The 26,229-nt window shown below is 43.9% G+C and overlaps 1 protein-coding gene across 6 annotated transcripts in view; it reads right to left on the bottom strand.

Moving 5' to 3' along the window:
* ANKRD11 (ankyrin repeat domain 11) overlaps positions 1 to 19,725 on the bottom strand; it is an 899,251-nt gene extending 879,526 nt beyond the window's left edge. For all 6 annotated transcript variants that reach the window (XM_029608601.1, XM_029608602.1, XM_029608600.1 and 3 more), the window contains exon 1: positions 19,256 to 19,725. The gene's annotated coding sequence lies outside the window, so the exon portion shown is untranslated. The remainder of the gene's footprint in view (positions 1 to 19,255) is intronic.
* Positions 19,726 to 26,229: the final 6,504 nt, after the last annotated feature.

The raw sequence follows: 26,229 nt of genomic DNA, 5'->3' as shown, positions 1-26,229 counted from the left end.
TAAGCACTAAGAAAAAGTTAACACATTAGAAGTATCACTTAGCAGTGAGACCACTGTGTGCACATGCAACAGCATAAAAAGGGGGAAAACATTTCATCACCAAAAGCTTGGAATTTCTTAAATAATTTTTGCTTGGGGCAAATGGGAACAGCGACAGCAAAGATGACCTCTCTAACCTATTTAATGTTCAGATTAGTCTTAACATATAAATATTTCCATTTACCATTAAGTCACATGTACTGTTGTATTAAATTTTAACCTGTGGCACGTATTCGTGCTATTTCTACCTCACTTTATTCCCACTGTTTCTTCACACTATGATCTCATGTGATATTTTAAAATAGTACTTATATAGGTCACACGTAATAGAACTATAAAAAAGATCTCCTTTTACAAAAATTATAAATTAACTGGTCTCCTTTACAATTAGGTTCATCAAAGCAGTGATTCCAACCAGTGTGTCGCCAAGCACCAGTATGTGTGTCACACATTTCCTGGTCTCCCGTTGCTCTCCCCAGTGAGATGCAGACAATTCCTGCCCTAGCTATCAGCACATTAAAGCCCAGAGGAGAATGGCAGCAGTGTTCATGGAAGCCGGCAACAGCAACATGGCCTTTTCTTCTTCCCACCTCTGCAGCCCGGAAGAAGTGTTTAGTGGGGCATGCAGGAAGAAGAAAGGACCATGCTGCTGCTGCAGAATCAAATGCCCCAAGGCTCCATCCACCTCCTGTGATTCCGCTTCCTTCTTTCTAAGGCAGCCTTTCACCACCGCAGACCCAGGGCAGCTGATTGCTGATTTCCCCCGACAGCTGTGAGGTAGGAAATCCCCACAGCTGCATTCTCAGCTGACTGCCCCATTCTGTGATGATCACAGCACAGGAAAACAGCTGAGTGCTGCGAGGCCAGGGGGAGTCACTCTTGCTGCAGTTCCCAGACTGTCATGACTCAGCTTTAATAGCAGCACACTAGCTGCCCTTCTCAGTCACCCAGTGCAGATCCAGGATGCCTCTTGCTGCAGGCTGCCATGTGTGCTCGGAGGGGGGAGGGCAGGTGAGTAAGACAAAGTGAGCCAGTGTGTGTGAGAGAGAGAGAGAGAGAGAGAGACTGGCCTGTGGGTGAGAGAATGGCTGAGAGTCTTAAGGAAGAGAACTGCGAGGACAAAGCTTCAGCAGCCACTGCTGCTTCTGGTGTATGCTACTGGCCTGCAAGGGAAAAGAGTAGGAGAGTTGCTGGAATAGATAAGTAAAGGTGGCTTTTTAAGTTTATTTTTCATGATTGACTGCCATTTTGATTATTGGGTATTATGTGATGTGTCTGCTGTTTGAAATATTTCATTGGTGCTTGGAAAATTTTTAATGATTGCTGTTATTCTATTTTTAGTTGTTTTAGAAGTATTCTTTTTATTAGTATAGTTTTAGAACTATTTTATATTTCTTGAGGAATGTATAAATAGGAATATGCAGACAAATATTGAACTGGAAAAGCAAGAAGCCATAACCTGTATGCAGTGCAACAATGGGGAAAAAAAAAAAAGCATTAACTTTAAGGTCACTTTATTCTGTATTTGTTGAAGGGCTGCGTGTTCTGCATTCATGACCCAGATAAGGGTATTCTGCAAGCTTGTAGTTTCTGTGTAGGTCTCTATAGCAGTTTGGTTTGTTCTGTTTTCCTAATAGGAGGTGTATGGGCGTTTAGAGCCTGTTTTAATATTTGTAGTTTGCCTTTTCATAGGTAGGGTTGTTACTGATTGAGTACATTCCATAGCTTTATGCAGATTAGTTTGTTTGCATTATTGCAGGTCCTGGAACTATGTTAGGTACTATATTTCTGTTTCCATTTCTCCAGTTTTGCAATGCATGCAGAATGGCTTTTTGGGGTTTCTATTCAAATTTCTGTCTCCAGATTTGTAACTTGTGGTCTTTCTGTCTTGTTGAGCTTCTGTGAGTGTGACCTAGGTATCGTCTTGTACTAGCATGCAGACATTGTATCACGCTTATTGTGTTTTCTTATTAGGACATGCATTGGTGGTAAATTGCTGTCTTTTCATAAGTAGGGCTATTGCACCTGGTAGTAGGAGAGTTTATGCTGCTGTTACTGAGATGACACCAGAAATATCTTTTTTGTATATTGAATTATACAGGGAATGCCCTAGTTCTGTTCTGCACCGATTGTTAGGAGGGTCAGAGTCCTGTGAATGAAGAGTGTATGTTTCCATTTACCCGCATGACAGTCATGTATTCAGTGCATCACACATGTGAGAACCATCTGTTAGGTATGTCCCAGAAGAAGAGGTTGAAAACCACTGCACTAAAGTATTAATTCCATTTCATGACACTTTTAAGTTAACCGAGCCCCATGGACAACAGACGACAGAATAAATAATTCAGTACATGAATGCTAGGAGTGGCACCATAAATACAAGTTGTACATCTCTTCATATGGCAGAAATTAGATATTAATATGCATCCCATCACCCCCTGACCTAAAAATACCGACTTTTTCTAGTGTTAGAAACTAGTTAACTTTCAGCCCATGTTCCCAAGTCACAAGGAAGATCACTGCATGCTTATATATAAATGAGTTATCTGAGGCAGAGACAACTTCTGTATTCAGTTCACAATTGCCCAGAGAGGAACCCCAAAAGCTTCATCCAAATTATCAGGACATCCACCTTTTTAACCTAGATTTTACACACAACCCAACTTTGAATAAATCAATGCTGTACATTTCAGGGCCCATCTATGCAAAATATTAGTACCCAACATAATACTAACATTGCACAGACCATCCTGTACCTTTCAGGGCCACAAAATTTCCTACCACCCAAGACAGACATATATAATCAATAAAAATAATACATCATCCAGGGATGCTGCAGAGGCAACATTCACTGCCCCTGGAGGACAGGGAATCTATGTCATCACACAATGGCACCACTTAGTGGCCAAATTTAGGGCCCATGATCGCAGCATGGCAGAAGCCACCCTAGAGATAAAGTAAATTGGAAGGAGATATAAAATAAGGGAGAAAATCCCCAGATAATTACAAGTGGAAGGTTTATAGTGCCAGATCCCAGTCCTTGTTCCAATTTGAAACCATCTCTCCACTGCTGACCAAGTCTCCTGGGTTCAGAAGGGACCCATGTGTGCTGCCTATTCCTTAGTGAAAGTGTCTGTTGCTAATGTCCATAAGGAGGTAGATAGAAAGAAGCACCCTCCTGTTAACATGGAAGGATCTAGCCACAAGTGGAGCTCTCATTTCATTTCCTGCAAGACCTTCACTAAAATTGTCAAGGGTTAACTGGTCCCATTGGAAGCATAAGCACCATTACACGATTTGCATGTTTAGACAGTTTAGCAATGTGTAAATCAATAAAGCAGCAGGAAAAAACTGTCTCAAAATACATACGTCAGTCTCTAAAATCTCACAATACCTAAACTGGACTCCTGTGCTTAATTAAGGTTTCGTAACAGATTTCATCTTCCTTTCATTCAGTGGACACCTGCACCTTTGTTTTTGTCTCCCTGTGCCCAAAACACTGAACATGGAACTGTGGGGCAAAGTAACTTACTAACAGAAAAAGGTGATATGTAAATAAGACCCCACTGTTCTCCCCCCCCCCCACACACCAAAAAACTACCGACGCCATGAAGCCACATACAGAAAGGACTTGTAACACTGAAGATGACAAAAAAAATGAGCTATCCAATCCGTTGTCCTAGCAAATACAGCAAACATTCAGACCAATATAGTAAAGTCCACGGGAGAGCAGGCGAACGCCTGTTCTCCCGGCACGCGCACCAGCCACTCGCCGGTGCTCGCGATGCAGTATTTAAATTAGGTCCGGCGGTAGATCCAGGCAAAAGGAGCAGCGGCTGTCAGCGGGTTTGACAGCCGACGCTCAATTTTGCCGGCGTCAGTTCTCGAGGCCGCTGACAGCCACAGGCTCGGAAACCAGCAAAATTGAGCGTCAGGTTTTCGGCCCAACAGCCGCGGGCCGAATTCAATTTTTTTTTTTTTTTTTTAACTTTTTTTACTCTTTGGGACCTCCGACTTAATATCGCCATGATATTAAGTCGGAGGGTGCACAGAAAAGCAGTTTTTACTGCTTTTCTGTGCACTTTCCCGGTGCCGGAAGAAATTAGCGCCGACCTTTGGATCGGCGCTAATTTCCGAAAGTAAAATTTGCGGCTTGGCTGCACATTTTACTTACTGTATCCCACACGCATACCTAATAGGGCCATCAACATGCATTTGCATGTTGAGGGCGCTATTAGGTGCCACGGGTTGGACGCGCGTTTTCCTCCCCTTACTGAATAAGGGGTAAGGGAAAACGCGCGTCCAAGAGCAGGCTAACAGTGCACTCCGTCGGAGCGCACTGTACTGTATCGGCCTGAGTGTAATAAACAGCAAAATCTTTATAGTCTTCCCAACAGATTAAAAAAAAAAAAAAGGAGAACCATCTGACAGTCACTATTCTATCAGAGCATCAGCTATGTGAAACAGATGCTTCACTTTGAAAATATGTGCATCTAGCTCAATATAACATTTCCACATGGGGGTAACCTGCATAGAACAGAACACATGGGGGTGAACTGCATAGAGCAGCAGTTACTATCATAAGCAACTTGATGGGCAAACTGGATGGTCCATTTGGTTGTTATCTGCTGTTGTTACTATGGAATTTTTTATTTCACAACAGATGCCCTTAATCCCAACCCCCTTCCAAAGCAACTAAATCACTTTTCTAACCTAGACTATCATCTATCAAATTCCTTCCAATCTCTTCCTTCTGTGTCTTCTACCTACAACTGTATAGCAGGTTCTCTTATAATTCAATGTGTTCTCCATAGACGGCAAGCTGAATTAGCCATGACTAATTCCAACAGTACCAAATGGACCCCTTCCCTCAGTATAAAGAGCTTTTGCTTTTCTGAGCATGTGCTGGAGTTTCTCACATGCATTCTCTTGTGAGCCCTGCAGTTGATTTTAGAGCTAATTCTAGCTAGGCAACTGACACTCCAGGGATGCAGGCTGGGTATTTAACATGGCTAATTCATCCTGCTGTCTACAGAGAACACCATTTACAGTAAGCAAACCTGTTTTCTCAGTCCACAAGCAGGGCTCAATTAGCTGTAACCCATGGGGAGTCGCAAGTCAAGGGTTGCAAGGGAGCACTTGCAAAAAAAAAAAAAAAAAATGCAATCCCAACCAACATGCAGGCAGATACAGAAAGAAGCGAGGGAGAACAGGCGAGCGCCCACTCTCCCGACGCGCGCACAGGCCAGTGTCCTGAACGCGCAATTCAGTATCTGCCCGCATGCAAAAGAGGGCCCACGGTAAAAGGAGGCGCTAGGAACAGCTCCTTTTTGACAGAAGCAGCGGCTGTCAGCAGGTTTGACAATAGACACAATTTTACTGGCGGCTATTCTCGAACCCGCTGACAGCCACGGGTTCGGAAAATGGACGCCGGCAAAATAGAGTGTCTTCCAACCCGTGGGCAGATTTTTAAGTTTATTTTCTTTAATTTTTAATTTTTTGGGGGGCCTCCACTTAATATCACTATGATATTAAGTCGGAGGGTGTGGAAATAGAACATCCCCTATACCTTTATGAAATGCGGATACCGCGCTGATATGCACCCTGATAGAGGACATTTTGAGGCCTGCCTCCAACAGGTGCCAGAGATAGTCCAGAATCTTCACTGTGGAACAAGTGAAGGGGGCTAAGGACATAGAGGTGCACCATACTGTAAACCTCTTCCATTTAAAGCAGTAAGACCTTCTCGTGGAAGGCTATCGTGAAGCTACCAGGACTCGAGGCACCGACTCTGAAAGGTTAAGAGGTTGAAGTATTAACCTTTCAACATCCAGGCAGTCAGAGATAGGGCCTGGAGGTTGGGGTGGCGGAGGCATCCGTTGTTCTGAGTTATCAGAAGCGGATCCTTCCCCAGAGGAATGTGGCGGTGTACTGGAGGATTGGAAACCACACCTGGCGCAGCCAGTGAGGGGCTTTCAGAATCATGACACCTTTGTCCTTCCGTAACTTCACAAGAGTCTTCGATATTAGTGGAAGTGGAGGGTATGCATAGAGGAGACCGCTGGCCCACGAGAGGGCGAAAGCATCTCTCGGTTGCGACTGGTGGCTGTGAGTTATAGAGTAGAAGTTTTCTACTTTGCAATTGTGGACTGATGCAAAGAAGTCTATGTGAGGGTAGCCCCAACATTGGAATATTGTGTCCGCTACTGTGGGGTTGAGAGACCACTTGTGCGGAAGAAACGTGCGGCTCAACTTATCCGCCAAATCATTGTCCATGCCCAGTAAGTAGGTGGCTGTGAGGCACATCTGGTGGGAAAGGGCCCACACCATATCTGTGCAGTTTCCTGACACAGAAGGTAGAGCCTGTTCCCCCTTGCTTGTTGATGTACCACATCGCCACCTGATTGTCGGTTTGAATCAGGATGGTCTTGTTTGAAAGGCAATCCTGAAAGGCTCTGAGGGCATATCTGATTGCCCGAAGCTCCAGGAAATTTATCTGGTGTTTGGCTTACTCTGGAGACCAGATTCCCCGAGTCTGCAGGTCATCGACATGAGCACCCCAGCCTAGGTTGGAGGAGTTTGTCATCAAGGTAATTTGAGGTTCCATAGCCTGAAATGGAAGGCTTTGAAGTAAATTGGAGTGTTGCATCCACCAGGCCAGCGATAGTCGGAGCTGTGTGGTAACGTGAACAATGCTGGACATTGGTAGACAAGCCTGAAGCCAATGGGATTTTAAGGTCCATTGCATAACTCTCATGGCTAGGTGGGCCATCGGAGTTACATGCACCGCAGACGCCATGTGACCCAGCAGTATGAGAAAGTTACGAGCAGTTGAGGATACTCGAGTCTGTAACTGATGCACCAAAAAGACTAGGGTGAAAACCCGATCCTGAGGTAGGAAGGCTTTCGCCTGTACTGTGTTTAAGTCAGTCCCTATAAAGGATAGGGTTTGAGATGGAACTATCTTGGATTTGGGATAGTTGATTAGAAACCCTAGGGAGATCAGGGTGCGAAGAGTGAGACACAAGGACGCCAACGCGGCCTGTTGAGTCGGAGCCCTTATCAACCAATCGTCGAGTAAGGGTAGACATGGACACCCTGACTCCTGAGAAAGGCGGCGACTACTACGAGGCACTTGGTGAATACTCATGGAGCAGACGCTAGGCCGAATGGTAGGACACGATCAGAAAGTGACTAGGGCCGACCAAGAATCACGGGAATTTGCAATGAGATGGAATAATTGAGGTGTGTGTGTATGCGTCCTGGAGATCTAGAGAACATAGCCAATCTCCTTTTTCTATAAAAGGAAGTAGCGAACCCAAGGTTCCCATCTTGAATTTCTCTTTGTAGATACTTGTTTAGGGCGCGAAGGTCCAGAATTGGACGAAAGCCACCTGACTTTTTTGGGATTAGAAAGTACCGGGAATAGAATCTCTGCGCCTGTTGGGAGAGGGGCACTGGTTCTATTGCCCGTGAGTGGAGGGTTGAAACCTCCTGTTCCAGAAGGAGAGAGTGGTCGGACGATCCCCACATCAGTTGAGGTGGAGAGTCCGCTGGTACAGTCAGGAAATTGATATGGTAACCGGTGATCACTGCAAGTACCCACTGGTGGTGACCGTGTGCCAAATGTTGGTAAAGTGGCACAGTCGGCCTCCAACAGGTACAGATGGTAAAGGAGGTTGGCCTTTGCTCTTCGGGAGAGTCACAAAACCCTGATGCTGGTCCTGGCTGAGAAGCAGGTTGGGTCTTCTGAGGTCGGGATTGCCTGGACTGACCTTTTTGATAAGGCTTGGAAGGGCAACCTCGGGAAGCCGGAGGATAATACCTTCTTGGCTTATAAGCCGGCCTCAGAATCTCGCCTGAATATCCTCTTAGAGGTAGATGAGAAATCAGCAGGCACTGAAGAAAGTTGACGCGTTTTATGGTGGTCTTTTAGCTGTGCCACAGTCTCCTGGATCTTGTCTCCAAAGAGATTATCACCAGTGCAGGGCAGGTCAGCCAACCTGTCCTGTACCTCTGGTCTGAGGTCTGAAGATTTCCACCAGGCCCACCTTCGTGCACTAATCCCCGCTGCGGACACCCTAGAGGCAGTGTCAAATATGTTGTACGCAGCATGGACCTCATGCCTGCCCGCTTCCAGGCCTTTCTGAGCCAGAGCATTCAGGTCATCCTGGAACTGATCAGGTAAAGACTCAGAAATCCTGGATCTTCTTTAAAAAGTTTCTGTTATACTGAGTCATGTATAACTGGTAAGAAGCAATGCGAGATATAAGCATTGAGCCATGGTAGATTCGTCTGCCAAAAAGCATCCAAGGACTTTTGCTCCTTCCCCGGGAGGTATGGAGGAATGAGGTTTGGAACGCCATGCCTTTTTCCGGGTTGATTCCACAACCACTGAGTGATGATCTAGTTGTAATCTCTGAAATCCAGGAGCTGACTGCAGAAGATAGGTGGCATCTGTCTTACGGTTAACAGGCGGCACCAAACATGGGTGTTCCCAGTTTCTCTTTAGAAGATAAATTAAGATTTCACGAATAGGAATAGACATGATTTCCTTAGGGGCATCAAGGAACTGGAAAACTTCCAGCATCTTGTGCCTTGAATCCCCTTCAGTCTGAAGCTGAAAAGGAATTCTCGGACATTTCTTTAATGAAGTTAATAAAAGAGATCCTCTGGAAGAGAACGCCTTCTCTCTTCAGAGGGAGAGGCTGTGAAGGCAGATCATCTGTATCCTGGGACGATGAATCAGTCCAAGGATCATACGGGTGATCACCAGCTCCCTGAGGATCTCCTGAGGGAAGAAATGGCATTATTCCCAAAGGCCCAGGCCTGGACATCGGCGGCATCGATGGATGAGACAGTGGCAAGACTCCAGACGGTATGAGTATCTGTGTTTCTTCACCATCTGACGACAAAGGTATCGGTGAAGGAAGAGGGCATACAGGTGCCCTTGGTTCCAGCGGAGGAAGGGCATCTATCAACGCATCCAGTTTACCCAGTAGCGGTGATTGGGTTCCATCCTGATGTCACCCATATGTGAGGACTACCATCCTGCTTTTCCTGTGAGAAATTAGGAATGGTCCCAAGAAATAAAGCGGAAGCCGATCCAAGATGGCTAGCAGCAATAAACACGAAGAGAAGAATCGGTAAAAAGGACTTTTATTGAATCTTGCCCAACTCTGGCTGAGTTTCGCTCTTCTAGGAGCTGCCTCAGGGACTATTGTAAACAAGTATAAAACACACATACATAAATATGTGTAAAACAAATTGTTAAACTAAAATACACTTATAACAAAATTATAAACACATATACAAAAATGTGTAAAATCAAATTGAACAAAAATAAACTTGTGAATTAAATACATAAATAGTAAAGTATAAAACATAACGTACATACATATAAAATGCTTAAATACTTCTAAACATAAAATGTCAAGTACCTTATCAGCCACATTTGTTGGCTCTTCCACAAGCACACTATTTTTTAAGTTTACAAGGTACTGAATGTTGACTTTTTTCATACATATGGACTATGTATGAGAAATATACTTATTGCTTGAAACCACACTATGAAAAGGGAAATATCATAATATAGATAGCATTTACTCGGTTTGAAAAATAGGAAGCATCGTAAAAAATGGTGTATATATAAATCCTGCTTATCTGCCAATGGTTCCCTCCTAGAACCAATATCAATATTTGTAGACAATTTTTTGTGCCCTCACATACCAAATATACCGTCATATGTTAGAGATTCTGCCCATATGATAACTGCGAGGGAATCAGTTGGCCGTTAACATGATCAAGGGGTTAAAGGGGTACTTAGGGAAGATAAGGCCATCGCATAAAGACTAAACAAATCCTTTGCTTCAGTGTTTACTGAGGAGGATTTTGGGGAAATATTCTTCCAGAGACTGTTTTCAAGGTTGATTATTCAGATTTATGTTAAACAATTCATAAATTTTAATAAAGTTAGAGATATCACGGTTAAACTGGAATATGTAGTAGATCAGACAAACTGAAGAGTAATATTGGGCATCCATATTGCAGATGAAATATAAATGTGAACAAGTACAAGGTGATGCATATTGGGAAAAATAACCCATGCTGTAGTTACATGATGATAGTTTCCATATTGAGCATTAGCACCCAGAAGAAAGACCTGGGCATCAGTTGATATATTGAAATCATCAGCTCACGGTGCTGCGGCGGTCAAAAAAGCAAACAATGTTAGGAATTATTAGGAAAGAAATGGCAAATAAAACAGAGGATGTCAATGTTTCTGTAGTGCTTCATGGTTAGACCGCACCTTGAATGCTGTGTGCAATTCTGATCGCTTCATCTCAAAAACCTACGATCCAACAACTCAAACTACTTATTAATCCCCACTATCAAGGATGCTCATCTAACAACAACAAGAGAGAGAGCCTTCTCCATCACCTCCCCTAATCTTTGGAGCACTCTACCTGAAGACCTAAGATCTCAACACAGTATAAAAACCTTCAAAAAAGACCTAAAAACTTTACTGTTTCGTAAATTCTTCATGGACCCCCAATCATCTACGCCTTCCAACTCTCAAATGAACTCATAACCTTAATTCTCAACCTAACTTACCTCCCTCCACATTCAACCTTATTTCTTCAGAGACTTATTTGGTTATGTTTATTACTGTAATTACAATATGTTACGATATCTCAAAACCTCCTTGTTAAAAAATTCTGTTCACTTTGTAAACAGTTATGATGGCTTTCCGAATAACGGTATATAAAACTCTTCAAATAAATAAATAAATAAATAGTTGTAAAAGAGAAAGTACAAAACAGAGCAACCAATATAGAAGGCACGTAACAGCTCCCCTATAAAGGCAGGCTAAAGAGCTTAGGGCTGTTCAGCTTGGAGAAGAGACGAATGAGGGAGGATATGTTAGAGGTCTGCAAAATCATGAAAGGACTTGAACAGGTAAATGTGAAATGGTTATTTACTCTGTCAGATAATACAAAGACCAGGGGGCACTCCATGAAGTTAGCAAGTAGCATATTTAAAACAAACTGGAGAAAATTTTTCATTTAACGCACAATTAAGCTCTGGAATTCGTTGTCAGAGGATGTGGTTACAACTAGTGTAGCTGGGTTTAAAAAAGGTTTGGATAAATTCCTGGAGGAGAAGTCCATAAACTGCTATTAATCAATAGGGAATAGCCACTGCTTGTTGCTGGCCTTAGTAGCATGTGATCTATTTTAATGTTTGGATACTTGCCAGGTATTTGGAGACAGGATACTGGACTTGAAAGACCTTTGGTCTAACCCAATACAGCATATCTCTTATGTTCTTATGTCTATCCATGCCCCAATTTTGATATTCTGAGACAGAATGAGGGTTGATTTTACAGAGTTCACCAGGAATCCTAGGGATTGTAGGAGGCAAATTTTCTGCAAAGTGGTCAACACTCCTTCCTCAGAAGTCACCAAAACCAGCACTACTACCATAACTACGCATTTGGTAAAGACCCTTGATGGTGCTGAGAAGCCAAAGCGGAGCAGCCAATACTGGTAATGAGACTTCCACCACAAAGCATAGATAGTGCAAGTGGGAGGGATGAATGGATGGGTATGCAGGCATAGGCATCCTTCATATGCAGAGCACACAGAGCCAGAATCTGGAGACAAGGTCAGGAAGGCAAAGGTCAAGATCCAGAGGTCAGTCCGAGGAGTGGTCAGTAAAGCAGGGGTCAGGTACCGAAGGTCAGACGAGGTCCTCTTGGGAAAAAAAAAAAAAGATAAATATGCAAGGCATTCTCAGTACAGACTTCTTGTCCAACAACCTAGTTACTACACAAGTATTCCTATTTCTACAAAAACAAATTAACCAAACTATGAATCTCTTTAAATATATTGATGATCAACCAATATTTGTTGATCTAATACTGTTGTAACCTAATTTAAATGTATTGCACTCTGCTTTGTGACCATACCTGATTTAAAAAAAAAAACGGAATATCGAATAAAATATTTTCTCCCATAAAAGACTTTTGTTAAAACTGTTTTGGGTATGAGAAAATAGCAGGAGTAGAACCCCTGGCCATGTTTATCAGGTGGGACATATTCTATCACCTGCGCCTGTTGTGTGAGGAACAACTCCACCTTCAAATGAGATGAGTCTGGATTAAAGGTTGAGCAATGGGGACACATGGAAGTCGGAGAAACGCAAGTGATAACCACAATCTTAAGTACTCAGCAACCCTTGGTAATTTTGCATCACTCCTCCAGACAAATATGAATTCCTCCCCCCCCCCCCCGGAGATGTTAAGTGCTGGAACCAGAGATTGGTCAAATACTTGGTCCAAGTTTTGGCTGAACTTGCTGTTACTATTTGGTGCCTTTCACTAGAAATGCAGAAGGAGCAGAGCAGCATGGTGCTGCTGGAATTGCCTGAAGGTGCGCCTCAAAGTATGACCACTCAAAAGTGAAGTCGGGTCACCTCGAAGTCATCCGTTGATCAGAGCCAGTCAAGAGGCACTGGATTGCTACATTTTGCAACTTGATCTGAGCAACTCTTTCACAGAGTTTGCCTCCAGAGGTAATCTCCCAGGCAGGATACATCTGCTATCTTATCACTGACATCATCAGGCAAACAACTCGCTCTTAATCAAGCCATATGACATGCTCCAATCAAGGATTTTGAGGAACGGGCCATTGTTTCAAACGCTTCAAACACTGACCAAATAAGATGGCATATACATTCTTCTGCTCCATGTACAGCTGCAGAGGTGCCATCAACAGGCACCAGGAACATCTTCAGTTTTTTTTAATACAAGCATAAGTATTGCACCATGTGAAAAGTGGTGTACAGACATGTGAGCAATAAGCATGGTACCCTGGAACATATTTTCCAAACATTGTCCAGCTACCTAGGATTTACCCCTGGTGGTAGGTTGGAGAATATTGTTTTCCTTGCTTGCTTTAATGCCAACTCCACCACAATGGGATTCGTGAGGCAGTTTGTACTACCCCAAAACCAGGAATATTCTTGAATCTATAGGTCTAGTTTCCTGGTTATTGGGACATAGGAAATCAGATTCTCCCATGTTTTTGTTTGTAATCCTTTCAGGATCAAAATGGCTGTCAGTTCTGTTGGAGTGTCTAGAATATGGAGAAGGCTGAAGACTTTCTTGTGATTATTTTTTTATTTTTTAATTTTTTTTTATATACCGACATTCTTACATCAAATGCAAATCATACCGGTTTACATAAAACAGAAAAAGCAGGAAATATATTTCCATAGTCAAATACAATGAACATTTATTAAAAAATTGTTAACAAGCCATAAGGTAAGAACTTGGAAAAAAAGTTAATTAACAGAAAAAATAAATGAAAGAATTTTAAATGAAGCACAAAGGGTTGCACGAAGGTGGTGAGGTGCTTTTCAACTGCCAGAGCTCTCAGTGACGTGGGGGGGGGGGGCGTGGTCACACATCTCAGTCACTTCCCCTCACCTCCTGATGTTATGGATTATGGACATTAACCCCTAGTATTCTATCTAGCTTATTAAGAAACCTGGAATAGATAAGGTTCTTAGGTGGAGACAATGGTTCCAAAGACTCAGGAAGGGGGAGTTAAGAGGGGATTCTCATCGATCTTTCCTCTAATACGGGGGGGGGGGGGGGGGGGGAGAGAGACAAGACACTGATGATGATGTAGGCAACAAAAAAAGGGTCCTTGGTTGCCTCAAAGGGGAATATTCATGATGAACATCCTCAGAATATCTGCTGCAAGGAGTGGGGGTACTGATGGAGTACCCAACCTTGGGTTAGAAGTAAAAGGAGCAAATTCAATATTCTGGAGAGAAGAGGTTGAAGTATGCCCTCCTTTATTAGCCGCCAGAGAGGCAAAAGAATATTTTTTTTTTTTACACAGATTCTGTCATGCTCTCTGGCCAGTTGCTGGGGGTGGAACATCCTTAAGAACATAAGAACATGCCATACAGTGGCCAATCTAGGCCATAAGAACCTGGCAAGTACCAGTTTACCAATTAGTCAACCAGTTCCCCCAGTCCTTCTCCAGGTCATCTAGACCCTCCTGATTCTTCAGCCTGAACTCTCTCCAGTTTACCTAGATTTCCCATCCTGTCAGTACTACACAATTAACACATTAAATATCACTGACGCAAGAGAATTGGTAGATGTAAATATACACACATTGGAAAATGTATACCTATGTCTTTTAAAATAGTAACTTATGCACACAACTGTTAGCTCCACCCTAGAATAAACCTTTTACACATGCATAAGTACCCGTGAAAGGGAATATAGGCACATAATTGCAACTTTTATAAAATATGTAATAAATATAAGCTACTTATGCACATATATATGCTATATTCTTTGCAGATGTTTGGAAAATTCCTCGTTTAATGTATTTCATATAAACGCCTCTTCACGCCGGACCGACGACCTTGCTGCACTGCCTCTTTGCGCCGCCCGCTCTCACCCTACTTGTTGCGTTCGGCATGGGAGACCAAGACTGAGACCTATTTTAAACCCTCTGAACGTTGCACAATTTGTCCCAAGGGCTGGTTAGAAATTATAGGCACCACGGAACAGATGAGATCTAGAGTGTCCAGATACAGGCCTTGCTCCAGCAACTTTGATGAGGATAATCGACCTTGAAACAAGAGTAGAGTGTTTCATAGGGACTAGTAATTTGATGAAAAGTTGCATCAGTAGCACAGAGATTCAGTGCATCAGTAGCACAGAGATTCAGTGCATCGATGGTGCAGATCCTCACTCAGAGGGCCAAGGTGTCGAGGGAGGAAGCATCATTGGTATTTAAGCCTGTGTGAGAGGTGGAGCTAGAAGAAAATCACATTTTAAGTAGCTGAGATGCAGTCCCATGGAATGGAACTAATATCACAAAACAAAATTTAAAAAGCAACAATCGTACATTGCCACTGATCTTGCCACAATGTATGAGTCTTGCTGTATTTTTTTATTTTAGTTCCATTCCATAAAACTATATCTCAGCTACAATAAAACAAATGTGCTTTTGTCCCAGCCTTTCCCCACAAAATCACACCCAAACTGTTCACCTATTGATATTTACATTTCCCAAGGCAATTCCTTAAGAGTTCCAGCCTGCATGTTGAACAGCCATTTGTGATCCAGGCTTGAGGTAAATAAATGTTTTGCTAAACTCTCCACTTTAGAATTTATTTTATGTATTTTTAAAAGATGATTGAATTATGAATGTATTCAAAAGACGCGTGGACAATAGAGTTGAAACCTTGACAACTGGTGCTACTGCTCACAAGTTTCAAAGCTTGTGCTAATTTAATCCTTTGTCTGTGGCAAGGCCTGTAACACAAAAAAAGGCTTTTTTTTCTACAACTGAAGCCAGCAAACAATACCTCTAGGGAACAATTTCAAATTAAGAATTTAGTGACTCTACCTAAAATAGGTGCCTCGTTTCAAAATAATGGCTCTCCATTCTTCCTATGTGAGCAATTTATGACTCACTTCAGAGAAACAAATTTCAGATATCTGTACCTCTCTTCCATCTTCAAGTATAACCCTTCATTCCTCTGATTAGAACATGCAAAGTGGACCACTTTTCAATCTATGGCTTCACTGAAATTTTACAGACCATTGGTGCTATGAACCCTGCTTCATGTCCATTAAATCCATGTCATACCTCCGAGTTCAGAGATATTGCACCGATTACTGAGTGTCAATCTCTATCTGAAGGAAAAATGTATTTTTCTCTAAATGTAACTGTTTGTCCTCTGCTGAAAAAGGTTAGCACAAATGACATGAACTTTCTCTCAAAAACTGACTCAGCTGTTTTGCACCAACTGGATTATTTTCTGTTTGAGAATCATTTTAGATCTATTCTAGTTTGGATTCAGAAAGTGCTTGAATACTGAAATCTTCTTGTAGTCATGAATTGATGTAATCAGGTGTGGTTTCAATACTGGACAGTTTTGTGCTAATGTTGCTAATGTGTTTCAGTGTTCAATACCAATCATGCAATTGTTACATCATTTAAGAGAATGTGGTGATGGTATGGTCCTTGATTGTTTTTTTTCTTACCTCTCTGACAGGTTCCAGAGGGTGCGCCAGTTTTCAGAACACTCCTCTTTGGAGGTGTTAGACACTGGAGTCCTGCAGAGCTTGGCATTATATGCCCCTTTATTTAATATCTACATGGCTCCTCTGTGTAAGCTCCTTTCCAGGATCTGTTCAGTATACCATCTCTATGATAATGATATCCAATTTTTTTTTTTATCTCACTCATCTATCTGGTTCAAAACTTTTGAAATGACTTCCATCTTCCTCTCTGTGGTAAAGCTCTGGCTGATGTCCAACATGCTAGCATTAAACTTGAAAAAACATAGGTGATGATGCTTCAGATGTCAGAGATACCGGTAGTACAGACTTAATTTCAATTCAAAACATAACCATGCCTATTTTTGAACATGTTGAGCTGACGCTGGATTCCAACCTGAACATATCCACTCATCTTAAAATCAGGCCATTACAAATTACGCCTTTTACGACCTCCTTTAAAAGATTACGATGTTTGGTCTGTGTGCAACCCTTGTTACTCCCAACCTTAGATTACTGCAATGCTTCATTGATTGGGCTTCCTAAGAATGCAATTCAGGCTTTAAAGGTCCTTCAGAACTCAGCTGCTAGGCTAATTTCTGATTTCAGATATAGAGCACACAGATTACCAGCTATAGAAAGAACCCAGTTTAAAATAGTGCTGTTAATCCATAACATGTTAAACATGAATTCTTTACCTTGGATTAATCAAATGCTTCATATTTTATAAACCTGCTCAGGAGCTCGGTCTATCTCAAAAGGGGCTTTTTGAACGTACCATTGAGTTTGGCAGGTTCACTTAGCCAAGTTGTACGAGAGACTTTTTCATTTCAGATCCCCATACTGTGGAACTCATTGCCGATTTTTTCTGCAGACTACTGTTATGAATGTATACAATGTAAGCTGCCTAGAGCTGTGAATAGGTGGCCTATAAATCCTAAATAAATACATTGTCTGAATGGACAAAAATTCACTATCTGCAGCCATAAATTATATTCAGAATCCAGTCATTTGATAATAGAACAAGACAAATGCAGCAAAATGGAAAATAATTAAAGTTCTCAATTATATAAAATAAAGAAGGTGAGCATACTAGTTTATGGACAAGTCTGCAAATTTTTCAATTCAACCCCATTTTAGAAAAGGAAAAATAATAGAAACTAGAACACAAAAAATATTTTGTGCTCTAGACATGGACCAAAACCAACAAATTTTATGCCCCATTGTCTGATTATTAAAATGCATTTCAGCTATAAACTATTCAAACTAAAGTTTGAACATCTGTTTTAATGCCAAGCATTGCACACTATAACCTGAACACATTTTCAATAAAGCCAATTTAACACCTTCCTACAGTCTTTGTTCAAATTATCAACAAATATGTAAGTGAAGTGCTCTACTCCTCTAAGCAGGCAACTTCAGCTCCACATACAGTACATTACTAGAGGATGAGATTGCGAAATCCCAAAATCTCATCATAAAATATTTCTTAGAATGATAAAAGGTATCTGTACCCTACTATTTTGTTGGTTCTCAAATTTTTCTTTCTACCTTACCAAATCTACCAACTGTGTCAAAATGAGCACAATCTTTAAATTTTATTCTGAAAAATCACAATCCCCTCTTTCCTTTATTTCTTGCTCTACTGGGCAGGCTGGGTTGGGCCAACTGTTTATTCAATTTTCATTAATATTTCTTCATCTTAACCTCCTCATCCAGTGGTTCCCAAAGCTATTAAAGCATGATCCCAGATAAGATCACAAAATCAGCTAACAGGGTCACAAAAAAAACAGAGCTGTTCTTTCACAATGATCTTTACTTCCTCTCCAACCAGTAGTCAGTACAGGGCCTGATGTTTAGATGCTCACAGGCTCTGGTCCCTCCTCCTACACTGTTTATTAGTCCTAAAATCTGTGCAGAAGGCCTGAGCCTATGAACTGCACTGACAGGCAAGCCTTGCTGACTGCTATTTTTCTTAGAGGGGAGAGCAAAGTGAATGGGAGGAGTGGGAGAATGGGAAGGGTAAAGAAAAGGAGGAGTAGATACCTATTTTGTTTTGGTGGCTCTGGTGTCCCATGAATTCTCAAGCTTTAAAATGGAGTCCTACTTAGAAAGAAGATTAAATGTTGCACTGTTCCACTTAGATTACCATATGTCCCTTTCAACTATGACTTAATATCTGTTACAATCTTGTCTCATACTCTGCTCAATTCTTTGCATGAATTTTGGGAATTCCTAATCCATCAAATTCCTCCAGTTTAATGCTTATGTCATCGAATTTTCCATTCTCCTAGATTACCTATTTCAAATTAAATTACTCCACTTTGGACCTTCATAATAGGTAAACGTCTTCTTGGAATATGGCTCCTTATGAGAAAGTGTTCTTACTCCATTTTATATCCCACCTAAAGAACACGTTTTTAATTTTATCTCTGACCTGATTTGTATAAACGTCCAAACATATAAAGTGGAATATCATATAAGCCTTGGACCTTTTTTTTTTTTTTTTACTTAATGTGTACTGACAATAAAACGAAAAAGTAAACAACATTATGATGACAAAAATAGAGTATAAGTCTGAAGGGTTTTAACTGGTACAACAAATTACACCAAAAAAAAATATCCAGTGATAAACTGCACAAAATAATTCAAGCTCTCGAACCAAACACACAATGCCCAAGCCTGTCCGCCTGATGGATAGACCTTAACACATAACGAAAGCCCCCCAGCAAGAGAGCCTCAATCATCCTTAAAGTGCGCACATTTGAGCAGAAGCAGCGGGGCCTGCCGTGTGCACGAGCGGCGCTCTCACGCATTCGCCTCCTTCCGCCATCCAAACAATCATTGCTTTAAAACGGACACGAGGCCAGGGAGCCAACGTTTCCAAGCAGCCCGTCACCACCCCCGGGCCACACACTCTCACGCTCGCGGGGCGGAAGTGCCGCAGCGCCCCTTACGTAAGAGTAAAACAAACCGAAGCAACGTCGGGTCGGGCCCGACTGCACGGGGCCAAAACAATGCGGCGGCGCCGCCGCCGTCGTCCAAGCTCTGCGCCCTCACATCACGAAGGAAACCCCCCTTTTCCCAACAAGTGGGGAGGGGAAACGGCCGCCTTACCCTGCCGCTGAGCGTCCCCTCTCCTCCGTCAGTCCTTATACGCCAGTCCCAGGCTGCGGCTTCCCATCTGAGGCCTGCGGCGGAGTCTCTGTGATTCCAACAGGGGAGACGGCCTGGCACAGCAACCACCACATAGAGGCGGCGACCCGCTCCCCCTGGGGCGGTGGGGAGGGAAGGAAACCGCCCGAACCAGACCGGACCGAACTATCCTCTTCTCGGCGGAGAGAGGCCCAGAACGCGTCGCGCGCGGGAACCGTCGCCGCGCGCGCTCGCGCACAGAGAAATACACACACTCCCACACGCGCCGAGAGACCGCGCGCGCAAACGAACTCTCTTCTCTTCAGCAGCGCTTTGGGTTCGGCTGAGCCCCAACGCGGCTCTCGCTCCTGGCGCTTGCATCGGTCTCACGCACCCGCAGCTCCATCGCTAACCGTTTCCAGGCGGCCTTTGACTCGGGAAACAGCCCCTGCCAGCGGAGAGGGCGTGGCCTGTTGGAGGCGGGCGGGGAAGAAACTAATCCACGAGCTCCCATTGGTGAGCTTTGGTAGCTCAACGAGTGCATTGAGAGACGCTTGCTAGTATTGGTCTCTTTCTTAGGGAAAGTTCCGTTGCTAGGTGTGATGATGCAAGAAGCAGAAGGCACAGCTAGGCGCGGGGGTGATTCGATGGCGGAAAAATTTTGTGATTGGTCAGTGATGGCCCCTGTTGTTATGTCTGATGACGTTTCCGTCGGGCGGGATTGTTTTTTTCAGCCATTGGTCGATTGCAGTAAATATATGAAGTAACTGGTTAAGATTAGCTCTTTCGAAACTGTTAACAATTGTTGTATACAGTTGGCAAAGAATGTGCTTGTGCAGGCAGTGCTCAAGGCTTTGGTTCGGATTCAAATTCAAGAAACTTTATTAGAATGACAGTTTCTTAAAAAAAATGAAAAAATAGTGGCCTGGTACTAGGCTGCAACATGTTTTGCTGCTATAAATTAAAATATCTAGCAGGCTTCAGTAAAGTTGCAGGAAGATAGCATTCTTCATAAACGCAAAAGCTCAAGCACAAGGATGAAGGATGGGAATTTTAAATGAAATGTGAGAAAATACTTTCACAGAGAGAGCGATAAGACCTTAATGAAAAGACAGCACTGTAAGTATAGCAATATGCCCTAGCACATCAATAGATATATCAGAAGGTACATTTTCAAAAAAACAGAACAAGCTAGACTCCTTTAGATCCCTACACAAAAACTACACGTTTGCGAAATATCTCACCTAATTCATACATGCAGAAACAGAATAAGTGACCACAAATTGGAAACTCCAAAAAGCCCTAAGGAAAGCAACAGTGGAGAAATAATAATAATTAAAAAAAAAGAACATTTTCTTCTGTGTTGTGCAAAATACAAAGATAGAAGAAAGCCACAGTTCTCAGAAAGGATGTAGAAATGAAAGACCTCACAAAAGAAGGAGCAGGAAAAACAGTATAATCTTCAAGGAAAGAGATGAAACACCAAATTTGTGCCATATTTTACCTCTCCCTTCTTTTTTTCTGTCTGTCCATATATGGTTTACAGTTTGGGACAAGCACCATTTTGATGGCCCTCCTTTGCATTTCCCCTAGCTTCTCAATCAATGTCTTTATGTTGATAAAGTCACCAGAATTGAACACAGTTCTCAAGGTGCAATCTCGACAGGTAATATTTTAAATGCATGTAATCTGATGCAGAACTTAACCTGCTGTAATATGCATGGAGCTCTGCTTGTTAGAAAAGCGTGAATTAAATGAGGTTGACTATGAGTGTTCCTTTCCTCTTTGTACTAGTGATGTCTCTTAGCTTTCACAACCACTTTGTCATATTGACTGGAAACCTTAAAATCATCAGACATGATAACCTTCAGGTCTCTTTCCTGTTTGGTAACTGCTAGCTCTTCATTTTCAAAAATAAATTTGGTCCTTGGATTTTTGCCTCCTAAATTAATGATTTTGCATTTTTTGGGATTTTGACTATGAAGAGACATCCTGGTCTCTACCAGATGGCCCTAGGTCCCTATCTTAGTTAACAGCTTGGAGGAACAAACCATTCCCTAAGGCACCTCCCCCTGAGATTTGACTAGGTGGTACATTCCTTTTCTGGTAAGGGAGGGTGAGCCTAGTAGTGAGGGCAGTATGATTTGAGTTTCAGTGAGGGAGGAAGTGATTCTGCATGCTCTCTGAGTTAGGCCCCAACCTACCATAGCAAGTGACAGACAGCCCTGCCCATAAAGAGTGAATGGAAGAAAGATCTGAGAAGAGGGTTTTTTTACTGTTTTTCCTACTTTTGTGATATTTTTGGGATTGTCCAGACCTGTTCCTTCTGGAAGGCAAAAATCCCTTCTCTAGGAATGCAGGAGGGATCTGCATAAGAACATAAGAAAATGCCATACTGGGTCAGACCAAGGGTCCATCAAGCCCAGCATCCTGTTTCCAACAGTGGCCAATCCAGGCCACAAGAACCTGGCAAGCACCCAAAAACTAAGTCCATTCCATGTAACCATTGCTAATGGCAGTGGCATACTTTTATCACCCAGCCAAGAGGAGGGTGCAGAGACCATAAGAGTCCTTGTTTGAGTTAACTTATAACATCTATTGGGAAGGAAGTATTTTTCTGCCCCCTTCCTTGCCCAAGACTTGAAGTTAAGATCTGCCTTCAGGGTAGGTCTTTCGCCCTGAAAAGTCCCACGAGAATCAGATTAGAGAAACAAAGAAACACCTGGAGACACCCCCCACTCCGGCATGCAGGACCACAGAGAGGCTGGAATTCTGAACAGGTGATGTGGACCTCAGGTACTATGGGCAACAAGGACCCTACAAACAGCTAGGATGCCCCCCAACCAGATTGTGATACTCTTCCAAAACAGAGGGACCCAATATCTCAACTCCCCACACTGAGGGACACTTACAGAGGAGAAGAATTGTAAATATCTTGTATTCTAAAGTTTCTACCAAACCTGGAAGCAAATGGATTTTAATTTTTCTACATATTGTGATTGTATTATTACAATTCCCAGTAAAATATTATTTGAACACCCAGCCTGTGAGTCACAATTGATCTGTTCAGGTACATATCTGGTGTCTGGCAGGATTTAGGCTGTGACTAAGAAAAGGTACAGGTGATGCAGGACTGGAGAGCGAGGCAAGGCAAGGCTGGAATCAAAGGCAGATGTGGAACTGGAACAGGGTGCAAGTAACTGTGGAACTGGAACAGGGTACAAGTAACTGTGGAACTGGAACAGCATGCAGGTAAGAGTGGAGCTGGGACAGACGGGTGTTATGGTTTAGCGGTGTTTGGGTGGATTCTTGGGAACTGTGGCAGATGACCACGCCCACGGGAGGAGCCCCGTGGGAAGCCACAATACTGGGCTAGACTCAGGATGCACAAACACAGAATTTAGCACTTTTATTGTACAGCTTGATGTGTACCACCAGAGGTGGCACTAGTGAGGTGATCCAGAGGTAGCAGTCCCGGGACCCTCGGCAGAGGGAACCCGTCTCACGTTGGTATAGGGGATTCCGGTGTAGGTTTCCCAGGCAAGGCAATGCTGTAGATGAGACAGACTGAGAGTTAGATTACTCACTAGATGGTAGCTGTAGGCTGGCGATTCCACCAGGCTGAAGTAGATGGTACAGGCACCGAGGAAGGGAGAGCAGGCCCTCGAGGAGTGAGTACCTGATCCCAGTAAGGCACCTGAAATAAAGCAGAGGGCCCCCCAGGAGCGGGTACCCAGGTTACACAATATCCCGAAGGGCAGAGAGAGAGCTTCCAGCGGCAGCACGGAAGCGGCAGAGTAGCTTAGACCGGCCGAGACCAATCCTTTGCTAACTCAATCAGCTAGCAAAACATGAATAGGCTAAATACACGGATGGTGTGACGTCACTTGAGGGGAACACCCCTGAGGTTCGCGCCATAGCTGAAATAAAGATATAGGTGGCGTGCGCGCACCCTAGGAGGCCCTTGGGAGAACATGGTGGGAGGCAACGCTATAGCCGTTCCGGGGACGCCGGAGAGCGTGGCTTGCAGATGCAGCGGTAGCCATCTTCCCAAGGCTAGCGGGGAGAACTGAGAAAAAGGTGAGACACAAGGGTCGAAGCCGTCTGAGACCGACGGATGCAACAACGGGACAGGATAGACAGAACAAAGAACAAAAATACACAGAGGCAGTAGGCTAGATAGCGGGCCTGAGGAGCCATAAGGTTAGACTAGGCCCAGAGGCCAGAGAATAGTCCAAGGCTGGAGAAGGCAGAGCAGAGAGCCAAGGAGACTCAATCATAAGGCATTGGGCTGTGCATGAAGCTGTTGTGTCCATCGGTGCCCAACGCCCTCTCTCCACCCTCCTTACCTCTCTGGTGCCTCCCTCTCCGGCCATGGGAAGATTGGCTGCCGCGGCGTTCTTCTGCCGCAAGTCCTCGGGCGTTCCCGGACCGGCTCGACGCTGCTATCCGCCATGTTTCTGGAGGCCTAGGGGCGCGCGCGCGCAGCGCAGCCCCGACTAAAATACTGGCAATGGTGCGAACCTCGGGGGCGTCCCCCGAAGATGACGTTACCCGCGACGGATATTTAAGGTCTCAGTATTTGCTAACACATCGAGTTAGCAAGGATTGACATCGGATTGACAACGTACTCGCTTTGTCTTTCTAAGCAACTCTGCCTCCTTGGACGTACCAGAGGTACCCGCTCCTTGGGGGCCTCGCTCTCTCCTTTGGAACCTCGCTCTCTCCTTCTGGAAACGGTACTCGCTCCTCGAGGGCCCTTGTTCCCAGACTTGCTTCATATACTGTTCTGCCTGGAAGTCATCACTACCAACTATATCAGCTACATCAGTGAGTTACCATCATTCTCTCTGAGCTTTCCCTGGAACCAGGTACTCGCTCCTCGAGGGCCTATACATTCCAGCTCCTGGGCTTTCTTGGGACATTGTGTGAGTGTTACCATCTGCATACCCTGCCTACTCACTATATCTCAGTTTCTCTACAGATAAGCCTCCAGGGATCACTGTTCCAGTATCTGAGGGACTACAGCCCAGCCGGGCTTTCCAGCTCACTACTGCCATCTCTGGTGGTTCAATATACTGTTTAATAAAAGAACTAGTGTGTGTCTGTCTCCAAACTCTGAGCCTGACCGTTGATCCCTCTCGGGATCTTTCCCTGGGGGCATGGTCATTTTTATTTATTTATTTATTTAACGTTTTTCTATACCGACATTCGCACGAGGCATCACATCGGTTTACAGACAACAGAAAAATTCAGCCAACAGGGCTTTACATTGTAACTGATATTATAACTGGGTAGGGGGAGGGAAGGGGGGGCAGGGAAACAATAGGGATTTAAAGTATATTCATAGAGCAGAGGAGGAATTGGAAGAGGTCTATTTACAAGATAGTGGAATTATGTACATTCTATATACAAGGCGGGGGGGGAGGGAGAGAGGTTAGGGTGATAGGAGGGGCTAGGTTAGAGAGGGGTGGAAGATGGGATGGGGGGAGGGGAAGGAGGGAGGGGAGAGGTCACAGAGGAAGAAAGGAACTGGGAAGTTAGGAGTAGGCATGCGTGGATCTTGAGTCAACAGTCATCTGCCACCGGCCCAAGGATCCACCCACAACTATCCCAAACAATAACAGATTGCTAACTCCTCAACAACTCAGCTCTGAACAGATTACTATCTCCATGGATCCGGCACAACTCAGTGCTTTGCATGCTATACCGGGCCTGGCCCAACCCATTGTGGAGCAGCAAGATGCTTTGGAGAAACTTACTTCAGCGTTTCATCAACTACACACACAGAAGGCTTAAGGCACAACCTCCAACCAAGAAGGTCAGTCACCGGAGGTAAATGTGAAGACTGCTGTACCACTGGCGGCTCCAATCCACTTTTCCGGAGAAATCCAGAAGACCCGGGACATTTTGAACCAGTGCTGCATGCACTTTGCCTTACAGTCGTCTCTATTGCCTACAACTCTTGCGGCAGAACTTTGCTGGGACCCCAGATGTATCAAGGCTCTCTTCTGCAGAGGCCTGGATAACCGTTTGAAGGACGAGCTGGCCGCTCGCCAAACTCCTGACTTGCTGGACGAATTAATAGCCTTAGCTACTTGGATTGATCTACGACTCCGAGACAAAGTGAAGGAACTCCGGCCTAGGGTGGTTCCCGAGTTGAAACAGGCCAGTGCTGTCTCTACACCTCGGATGGTTCCAGTAACCTCTGCTGCTGATACAGATGAACCTGTGCAACTGGGTCATGGTCGCTTGACCTCCAAAGAGAGAAGATTTCGGAAGAAGCACAGCTTTTGCATGTACTGTGGTCAGCCCGGCCACAATGTCTCCACATGCTCCATTCGTCCGGAAAACGGACGGGCCTAAGTCCTGCAGGAGGACTGTTCTTAGGCCATACCACAACATCTCCTCCACTCTCTCTCCCAGTCTCTTTGACCTACGGACCGATCACGGTTCAGTCTCCTGCCCTAGTGGACTCAGGGGCAGGAGGCAACTTCATTCTCAGACGTCTAGTGGAAGACCTGAGGAGTCCTCTCAACAAGCTTCAAGATCCACTACAGTGTCATCTTTTGAAGTGGGCTTTGGACATTCTCCAACTTCACCACTTCCACTGAAGATCTCAGTGACGTCCCCAGCAGTTCATCCATTGCTGCTGATAACAACTTATACTCAGTGAAATTTCTTCCAAGACTCAAGATCCACCTGTCATCAATGCAGAAGACGACTTGGAATACAAAGTCGAAGAAGTCCTGGATGTTCGTAAGAAAGGCAAGACTTTTGAATACCTTCTAAAATGGGAAGGTTTCGGCCCCGAAGAAAACTATTGGGAGCCTCAGACCAATATCCTGGACAAAGAGATGCTTCGTCAGTTCCACCTCGCGCATCCTTCAAAACCTAAGCCTGGTACCCGAAGAAGAAGTCGCCCTTTAAAGGGGGGTACTGTTGTGTCCGTCGGT

Source organism: Rhinatrema bivittatum, chromosome 7 (genome assembly GCF_901001135.1).
Source record: "Rhinatrema bivittatum chromosome 7, aRhiBiv1.1, whole genome shotgun sequence".
Lineage (NCBI taxonomy): Eukaryota > Metazoa > Chordata > Amphibia > Gymnophiona > Rhinatrematidae > Rhinatrema > Rhinatrema bivittatum.
Note: the sequence above shows the minus strand (reverse complement) of the source record. Positions and strands in the feature narration are given on the sequence as shown.